The sequence below is a fragment of the Gracilinanus agilis genome, chromosome 1 (assembly GCF_016433145.1).
Source record: "Gracilinanus agilis isolate LMUSP501 chromosome 1, AgileGrace, whole genome shotgun sequence".
Lineage (NCBI taxonomy): Eukaryota > Metazoa > Chordata > Mammalia > Didelphimorphia > Didelphidae > Gracilinanus > Gracilinanus agilis.
In genome coordinates this window covers 234,624,712-234,635,358 of record NC_058130.1, presented here as the reverse complement: position 1 = coordinate 234,635,358, position 10,647 = coordinate 234,624,712, and positions in this window count along the sequence as shown.

Here is a 10,647-nt window from a genome sequence, read left to right as displayed (position 1 = left end):
TTATTTTCTTGCCAGATCTCTTCCATTTTCCTCAAAATCTCAGTTTTGAACTCTTCCATAGCTTGTGAGGAGTTTTCCTTATTTGAGGAGGGTCCGGATGCTTGTTTGTTCTCCTCCTCTGTTTGTTCGGTTGTCTGGATTTTCTCTGTGTAAAAGCTGTCGAGTGTTAAAGACTTCTTTTTCTTGTTTTTATTCTTTCTCTTCTGAACTTCCTGAGACTGAGTAGCCATCATTAGCCCAGCAGCTTCTCAGATTTATCCTCGCGCTCAGTGTCTCTCCGCGATCTATTGGCTCCTGAGGTCTGAGTTCTGTTTTTTCCAAGGTCAAGCCCCCTGGTGGGCCCCTTTGCTTGATCCTCTGCAGGAGGTTTCTTTACAAGTCTCAGGGTGCTGCTTCCACAGTCGTTCCCGTCCACACTGGTTCCCCACTTATGCTTTAGTTCCTGGCTGTGTCTGCCTCCACCCACGCATCCTCAGTGCCTGCGCTCTGCTCAGCCTGCTCTCTGTGCCCTGCGTCCTGCTCCCGCGCTCAGATTTTGCCTGCGTTTTTTGACTTAATGGGGTCCTAAGTCTTGCTGCTCTCAGGAACAGGCCCCGGAGCTGCCAGTGACTCTATGGGTGCCCCAAACTTGCTCTATTTCTTTTTAGCTGGCTTCGGAGCTATAGATGAGTGTGGAGGGGGTTGGGGTGGGGTGGTTGCTCAGCCTGCGATTTCGTGAGGGCAGTTTCACCCCTTTATAGCATGGAAATGCCTCGATTCCACGTACCTTCCACACTGTGCCTTGTTGTGGGGGTTCTTCCCTTCATCTGGACTTGTTTTTATGTCCCCTTAAAGAGTTTTGTGTGTTTCGTTCAGGAGAGGTTAAGAGCTGCTTCTTACTCTGCCACCATCTTAACCCGGAAAAAAAAACTATTCTTTCTTTTAATTGTTCAAAGATGTTATTTTACCAATTACATGCAACAGCAATCTTCAACATATATTTCCAAAGTTATAAGATCCAAAATGCCTCTCTTCTTCCATTCTCTCCCTCAGAGATGGTAAGCAATTTCATCTGGATTATACATGTATTATGGAAAATATATTTCTTTTTAGGCCATTATAAGAGAAAACTCCTATAGAATGAAAATTCCAAAATAAAATCATAAATAGGCTAGCGTGGAAGATACTATGCTTTTATCTGTACCTTTCTCCAAGTTCTTTTTTTGGAAGTGGATAGCATTCTTGTCATAAGTAATTGAGAATTATCCCAGACCATTATATTGTTGAGAGTAGCTAAATCTTTCACAACTGATCATTGTAAAATATTATTATATTATCATCAATGCTCTCCTGATTCTGACTATTTAATTTTGCATCAGTTCATGTAGATCTTTCAAGCTGTTTCTGAAATTATTTTGTTTATCATTTCTTATGGTATAATAGTATTCCATCACCAACATATACCACAATTTCTTCATCTATTCCTCAGTTGATGGACATCTCAGTTTCCAATTCTTTGTCACTACAAAAAGAGGTACTATAAATATTTTTCTACAAGTAGATCCTTTCTCCTTTTTCACATTCTCTTTGGTATATTGACTCATTAGTGGTATTATAACCTGTAATATTTAAAACTATGAGGCTGTTTGTAACTAATAACTTTACTTTAAATCAAAGTAGTAGTAGTGCTAGAAGTAAAAAGAGGGAAAAGTAAAGGAATACTTAACTTTCTGTTCTATGGTTGCCATTTATGGGCCTCTAGCTGAACTCCCACAAGGGTCCCCTCAGCTTCTCCATGAGCAAGGCAAAGACCTCTGCTTCTTGCTGGATCTCCCCTTATAAGCTGTTTTCTCCACTCATTAAATCTCACACATCAAATCTCAGGAACCAATCATAGTTTATAAATTTGCTTGGACCACAAGGGGCAGTGCCTATTGAATCAGTTTCCTGTCTCATTGATTCCTTGTTTTAACTTCCTTTCTTTGAGGGCTTATCTAGTCCTGAATTTACTCGGAGGTGCTTGACCTCCAGGTCACTGAGAGATGACATTAAAAAAAAAGGTGACACTAGAGAGAGGGAAATTATTTTGCTTTTGCATTTTTATTCCCATAGTTCTTTCTTTCAATGTGGATAGCATTCTTTTATCTAAATCCTATTCATATCCCTTGATGATTTGTCAGTTGTATAATGATGTGATTTTTTTTGTACAATTGAGTTATTTTCTTATAAATTTTAAGAATGAGACATTTGTCAATAGGTTTTGGTTATAAAATTTTTCCCCAATTTGTTGCTTCCCTTCTAATTTTGGTTGCATTGCTTTTGTTTGTACAGAAACCTTTAAATTTAATATAATCAAAATTATTCATTTTAAAATTTGTAGTAATCTCTATCTCCTGCTTGGTCCTAAATTCCTTCTTTTCCCATACATCTGACAGATATACTATTCTATGGGCATCTAATTTGTTTATGATTTCCCTCTTTATGTTTAAGTAATTTATCAATTCAGAGCTAATCTTTGTACAGGCTGTAAAATATTGATCTAAGTCTAATTTCTCCCAAATTGTTTTCCAATTCTCCTAGCAGTTTTTGTCAAATAGTGGATTCTGAAAAGCTGGGGTCTTTGGGTTTATCAAACTGTATCATGCTGCTGTCATTTAGCCCAAGTCTATTCCATTAATCCACCCATCTATCTCTAGGCCAGTACCATATAGTTTTGATGATCACTGCTTTATACTATACTTTGAGATCTGGTAAAGCTAGGCCTCCATCCTTCACTTTTTTTTTCATTTTTTTCTTCCAGATGAACTCTGTAATAATTTTTTTTCTAATTCTATAAAAAAAGTTTTTTGGTAGTTGTATAGGCAAAGGACTGTAAGTAAATTAATATAGGTAGGATTTTTAATTTATTATATTAGCTTGCCACCCTACCCTTGAGCACTTGATGGTTTTTATAATTGTTTAGATCTAGTTTTATTTGTGTAAAGAGTGTATTTAGTTATGTTCATATAATTCCTGAATTAGTCTTCATCAGTAGATTCCAAGGTATTTTGTCTTTTCTAGAGTAATTTTAAATGGAGTTTCTTTTTCTAACTCTTGTTTCTGGGTTTTGTTAGAAAATAGTTATGCTCTTTTGTCAGGTTTTTTGTACCCTTCAACTTTGCTAAAGTTATTGATTGTATTTACTAGTTTTCATTTGATTTCCTTGGATTCTCTAGGTATACCATCATGTAATCTACAAAGAGTGAGAATTTAGTTTCCTCATTAACTCTTTTAATCCCTTCAATTTTTCTTCTCTAATTGCTACTGCTAGCGTTTCTAGTAACCGTCCTTATTTGACTTTCCTTTTCACCCTTTCCCTTCTTAATCCCCTCTTATTTTTCTTTAAGGTCTATTAATTGTCCCCCCAATTTTTCCTCCCTTTTTATATTACTCACTCCAGCCCCCCTCCTTCATTATTCTCCCTCAATTTCCCTATAGGGTAAGATATAATTCTATACTCCAATTGATCTTGCTGTTGTTCCCTCTCAGAACTGATTCCACTGAGAGTAATGTTCAAGTATTACCTCTTACTAATCCCTTCCTCCCCTCCACCATGCACCTCTTTATGTGGTATAATTTATCTCATTTTTCTTCTTCCTTCAAGTTTCTCTTAGTACTATCCTTTTCCCTCCTCCTTTTTTAACATATCATCTTATACAACTGAGTACAACTCTGCCTATGAATAATTCTTCTATCTACTATGATAATGAAATAATTTTTTAAGAGTAAAAGATACCATTTTCCCATATAAGAATATAATCAATTTAAGCTTACTGAAACCCTTAATTTTTTTTCTTTCCCTCTTTCTTATTTACACTTTTATGGTTCTCTTGAATTTTGAATTTGAACATCAAATTTTCTATTTAATTCTGGTCTTTTCTTTAGGAATGCTTGGAAATCTTCTGATGTATTAAATGCTCATACTTTCCCCTGAAAGTATATAATCAGTTTTGATGGGTAGGTGATCCTTGGTTGTAGACCCAATTCTCTTCCCTTCCTGAACATCATATTCCAAGCCTTGTAGTATTTTTTGTGTGTAGGCTGCTAGATCCTTTTCAATTTGGTCTATCCTGCTTTTCATGGATTCCAGCAAGTCAATTCTGGTCTTCAATTTCTTTGTTACTTCATTTGATTTCTGTGCCTCTCTTTCCACGTGGACAATTTTGTCTTTTAAGCTGTTATTTTTTTTGTATTACTTTCATTTTTTTTCCACTTTTCTTCTCAATTTTCTTCTACCTTTCTTACTTGGTTCTTGAACTACTTTTTTAGTTCCTCAAGAGCTTGTGACCACTTTCTTTTTTTTTTGAAAGTTTTGATGTGTTTGCTACTTTGTCACTTTCTACTGTTTATTCTGTATTTTGCTTTTTTCCCATAGAAATTATACAGGGTCAAAAGCTTTTTTTGCTGATGCTTATTCCTTTTGCCACTAGTGGATTGGTGTTCCTGCATTTTGATGGATACTGCTTTCTTGGATTCTATCTGGGAGAGCTTTGCCTTAGTAGTATCTTCCCTTCCCAGTCAGAAGCCTGAGTGAGGAGGGCAGGCAGCTCTTTTTATAGTGTGCTTTAAAGCTTTTTGCCCTGAGGCTATTTTTCCAGAGTTTTCTGCCTCTGCTATGGCTATCCTCAGTTCTTCCCTACCTCCTCACTCTGCTGCCCAGGCTCCTCACTCTTCTGACTCAATTCCCAAGTCTTGTTGCTAAGGTCTTGCACTGCTTTCAGGGGTTAGTCTGTGGTGCTTTCAGCCAGCCCCCAACAATTTAGAGATTGTCCTGGCCCTCACTATGACTCTGGCAGGGTAGGTGGTATGGAGGAACAGTGATTAGCTTGACCTCTCCTAAGTGTAGTTTTTGCTCCCTTATAGCATGGAAATCAAATCCCCAAATACTATCTTCTTTTAAGGCAACATCCAGTGGGAGAGCCCCTTTACTTGTCTGATTTTGATTTCTGTCCTTTTCAGATGCTTTGTAATGATCCATTGGAATGAGATTCATAAAATTCCTGCTACTCTGCCACCAGTTTAGCTCTACCCTATTTGGCATTTTTAATGCAATAGACTGTTAAAAGTCAATTATGTTCACAAAAATATTTATAGCTGCACTCTTTGTGGTGGCAAAAAACTGGAAAGCAAGGGTATGCCCTTCAATTGGGGAATGGCTGAATAAATTGTGGTATATGTTGGTGATGGAATACTATTTCACTCGAAGGAATAATAAACTGGAGGAATTCCATGTGAACTGGAAAGACCTCCAGGGATTGATGCAGAGTGAAAGGAGCAGAGCCGGAAGAACATTGTACACAGAGACTGATATACTGTGGTAAAATTGAATGTAATGGACATCTATACTAGCAGCAATGCAATTATCCAAGAAAATTCTGAGGGATTTATGGAAAGGAACACTACCCACATTCAGAGGAAGAACTACAGGAATAGAAACACAGAAGAAAAACAACTGGTTGGACACTTGAGTTGATGAGGACATGATTGGGGATGTAGACCTGAAAAGACCACACCCATGTAACTATCAATAATGTGTAAATAAGTCTTGACTGACCACACATATTAAAACCAGTGGAAATGTGAATTAGCTACAGCTGAGGGGAGCAGGGGATTGAGGTGGTGAAGGGGAAAGTAAAATCATGACTTATGTAACCATGGAAAATTTTTCTAAAAATAAAAAATTATTTTATAAAAAGTCAATTATGTTTCCCTTAGTTTGTACATCTAAACAATGGTTGGGGGGGGATAATTATCCAGATTGAAGATGAGAGATTAGTCCACATTTTTCTATATTTTCTGTAATTTCTAAATGTGATTTAAAGTCATTATACTACACAGAGAGGATTTAAAATCATAAAATGTTTTGGAGAATAAATGTGGGAAATATGACAACCTAACAGTCTTACTGATAAAAGTTGAATAATTCTTATCTGATATGGTAGTAATACATGATGTCTATGATATAGTAGTAAGGCACTACTTTATATAATTACATATTACTACTAGAATAGAAAGAAAAAAAATCTCCTTTCCTTTGAATTCTCTATTTTTGTTGCTGATCTGTCTTCTCTGACTCTTTGTGATCCTCTTTATGGTTTTCTTCACAAATATATTGCCATTTCTTTTGCCAGTTTGCTAGACAGATTAGAAAACTGAGGTTAATAGGGTTAAGACACTATTCCAGGGTCCCACAACTAATAAGTTCCTAAATCCAGATTTGAAAACAGAAAAACCAATCCTCATGATCAACATATGCATAAAAATTATACACAAAGCCACAAAGTTCACATTATTTACAGTTTAAAACATATAAATTATACTTATATGCTAATGTAAATATCTTCTGTTTTTTAGTTCCCTTTAGATTTGTTACTTTAATACTTTTTTCTTGAGAGTTCCTGCAACATGGAAAATGGCAGGGTGGAATTCCTGCAAGATACAGGGTCAAGCCTCACCCAGAATTCCAGGGGACCCTCCCCTAGATAACTCTGGGTGAGGGAACAGTTTGAAAGGACTTAAAACAGTTGAATCCTGGTGGTTGATGTGAGCAGGTCATTCGGTTTATGGTTGCTGGTTTGGGGATTACTTTGGAGGCCATCTGGAGCAAGAACCATCTTGGTTCTGCTCAGCGGTTAACTGAACTAGACCTTTCTAGCAATAGCACAATTCTTATTTAGTTATTTTAGATATTAGAAGTGATAATTACAGGCTTGAGGTCAAGCTAGCTAAAAGTCTGCCACTCCTTCCCGGGGGAGGGGGAAGGGAGGGAGGAGCAGTTTCTACCTAACAGTTCAGGGCTTCCCAGATCTTATCCAAATCCTTGAAACCCCTTCCCTGCCTTCCCTTCCTCTTTTATCAGTAAAAACTTCATCTTTTGAGAGCAGTGCCTGTTTATTATTCTAGGGATACCTACATCCAACTTCAGCTAAGTTTCCTTTAGCTGTCCAGCCTATATAAGCTATATTCGTCTGTCCCTGACAACTATAAGACATCAAGCTTCTCCTATTGTCCCTCAGTCAAACCTGTGGGGAATATAAGTTGAGAAAGTGAACATCATTAGAGATTTGCCCTGCTGAGCCTTGCCAGAGGACATCAGTCCTGCCTCCATTTCCAACTGATTTCCAACTGCTTGGTGGGAGAGGTGAGTGAGGAGTACCTACCCCTCCCTACTCACTCAAGCCTATGTGTGTGGGAGGAGTGAGTCCGGAAGGTTTCTAGTTTCAGGCCATCTCTCCAACTTCCCCAAACATCTGTTAAGATCACCATAACAGTTTGAGGGTTTTTTTTAAATTTGTAATCAAGGTTTATATTATTCTTGTTCTCTTTTCTTCTCTTTTTGTTTCTTCCTGTATTTCCCATATTTTTTATATTTCCAATATTTATCATTTCTATTAATGTAATACAAGCCATTATTGTAAAATATCAATCTGTTCAGCAAGTTCTTCCATTCATTACACTTGTATTTCCAGTCACTTTGTCATTACAAAGCTTCCATAAACATTTTCTTATGTATATGACTTTTTATACTGTCGATAATGTTGTTATAGCCTAATTTAGTAATATTATCTCTAGGTCAATGAGAATTAATAGCTTTCTTTATAGTTCCTAATCTATCTTTCCATCCTGATTTCTTTAAAAAGAATCCACAGCTGCTCTGGCATTATGATATCAGGCCTCTCTCTCCATGTTCCTATCTGCATTTAATTTAATCATTTTAAGCTGCTGGTTCTTAGTTAAAATATACTATTAGGACCATATTTAGTTAGATTTGTACTTAGGCATAGGAGACAATTTGTTGCCAGGACTATACTCTTTCCACAACAAATGGAACTTTCATTTCAGTGCCACAATCCTTCAGGGATGCAGTTTTACCTCCATAGTATAAATACTGAAATAAGACTTCTGAAGAATATTTAAATTCTCTAAGCCATCCCACCAGAAACTATATTTTAATTATGTGTATACTCAGGTCTAGATGTGCTACTAAACACATGCAGATTTATAGGGCCCCTCCTGATATTCATCTTGCCTAACTTATCAAAAATTCTGTTCATCTCCTTAACTTCTTTTTAATTTATTTTTTGGTTAAATTCATCTAGTTCTGAGCAGAGAAAATTAAAGTCAACCACTATTTTTATTTTGTTATCTATTTTTACCTATAGTTTATTTAGCTTTTCATTTAAAAATCTAGGTGCTGTAATATATGGTGCATAGAGATCCAATATTGATAATGCTTCATTATCCATCATACTTCTCCCAACACTATATAGTTACCCTATTCATCCCTTTCAATTATATCCATATAGCACTAACTCTGTCAGAGATCATGGCTGCAATCAGTGCCTTCTCTGAATCAGTTAAGGTGTAATATATTCTGCTTCAGTCCCACAACTACACTTTGCCTCACATTTTCAGTGTGTTTTTTTGTAAATAACACAATCTTAGGTTCTATTTTTTAAATTCTTTCTGCTATTCATTTTTTCCCATGTACTAATTCATCCTTTTAAGCTCAATATTGTAATTACTAGTTGTGAACTTCCATTTACTCCATTCCTCCTCACTGTTTGTCCCTCTATCCCTTTCTTTCTTTTGTATCCCTCCTCGGATGTCCAATTTCCTTTGATTAATACTCTCATATATTCCTTCTGGGAAATGCTCCCTTATCCTCTCCCCTTGTCCTCCTAGTTCCCAATTGGCTTGCTTTTCCAAAGGTCACTCTCTTATCCTATCCCCCTTCCCTTTATATTCTCATTTTGACTACCCTTCCCAAAATCCCTTCTTTATCTCCCAACTGCTTTCTCCTACTTCTTAATTGATTTCTGCCTTCACAATATTTTGCTACCTCTTGATATGTACTTTCCTGTAGTTATCACTCATTTTCCTTTTTTTCTTATATCCTTGCTATCCTTTCTCTTAATCCAATTTTTCTTTTCATATTCCCTCTGTCCCCAAAGAGTAAATCCCTCCCTTATCCTTTCTCTCCATTTCTGTATATGTTAAGAAAAAAATTTTCTCTTCTAATTGTGTATATTGTTCTCTCTATATGTAGTCATATGAGAGTTGGGGTCTACTACCCCCATCCTTCCACCCCCTCTTTCTCTTCTAAATGGCAGTTCCACTACTAATTTGTCCTCCAGCCATTTCACCCTGCCTTTTCCTGGCCTATTCCATTACTATTTTAGCTCATTTGATTCCATTCCCTCTAACTTAAATCTTCCATCCTTACCTCCTCCCCCTTCTAAACATTGAGGCAACGATGCAATTCCCAGGGGCCATACGTTATATCTTCCCATACAAGAATCAAACAATTTGAGCTTTTTGATTGTTCATGATTAGTTTTTCATTATCATTGTATGTTTCTTATAGATAATATTTTCAGGGAAGTTCTTAGTTTTTTCTTATGAAATAGATGAAATTCCTTCAGTTTGTTAAATGTTCATTTTTCTCCTTTTTATAAATATGCTCATCTTTGCTGGATATGTTATTCTTGGTTGTAAGCTCAATTATTTTGCTCGACAAAATGTTGCATTCCATGTCCTGCATTCTTTTAATGTTTATGTTCAATTGATTTTAATATATTTTTTCTTAAAATAATTCATTAACAAGATTAAAGGGAAAACCATAACCCAATTTAAAAACCTAGCTCATTATAATTGGCTCAAAAGCCTTTATGAATTCACAATTTCTAATGAGAATATCATAAGAAATATTTCTTCCTTTTTAAAAAGGGAAACTAAAAGCTGAGGAAAAAAAAGTACTAGAAAAGAGATTTAAGGGAAAATATTGTCAACTACATCAATGGCAGTATTTTTAATTAGCTTTAGAAAAACTGATGATTCACAGTGCATGGTATTTTCCCACAAATACAGCATGAATCTTTTCTCAACAAAAGGAGTTAGCTCCATGCTCTATACATGGTTGTCAGTTCCTACTGAGTTTAGTGTGTGTATCCTAATGTTATATCTGATTTCCAATAGATGACTATATTTCAAGCCTTTTGACAAAATTCATATAAAAATGTGATGTTCAGCAAACAGAGACTTGAATAATTTAATAGCTGCATATAGACTTATGAAATATTAAAGGAACAATAGCATACAATGGGGAGTTTCACAGATATGCTAGCTTGACACCAGTCTCCCACTACCACAATTGACTATTTGGCAGCAAGCTTAGATGAAATTATGTGATGATGATGCAAAGACTATTAGCAATAGAGAAAATCAGAGATTCAATAAATGTTCTCTGTCCTTCTCCTGACATTTTGAACATTTGTGTACTAATTATTCAAATAATTTGAACTAGGTTTTGGAATGTAGAACAGCAATTAAAAATCACCTTTTACAATTGTCCTAGCTGTATAATTACTTGTTCAAAATCAGAATAATTAGATACACAGGTTTTTCATTTAAAGGGAGCATTCATTTTTGTACTATCAAAAGTGAAGAGACAAAAAGTATTCAACAGAGATTATACCACATTTCAAACATTCAGACTGTCTGTCCTGTCAGAAGCATAGGCCTTCTTCATTCTGCCCATTGATTCTTTGTCTTCCTTCAAGGTTCAATTCAAGATGCCACCTCTTGTATGCAGTCTATCCTAACTCCCACAAATGAAAGTAATTTTTTT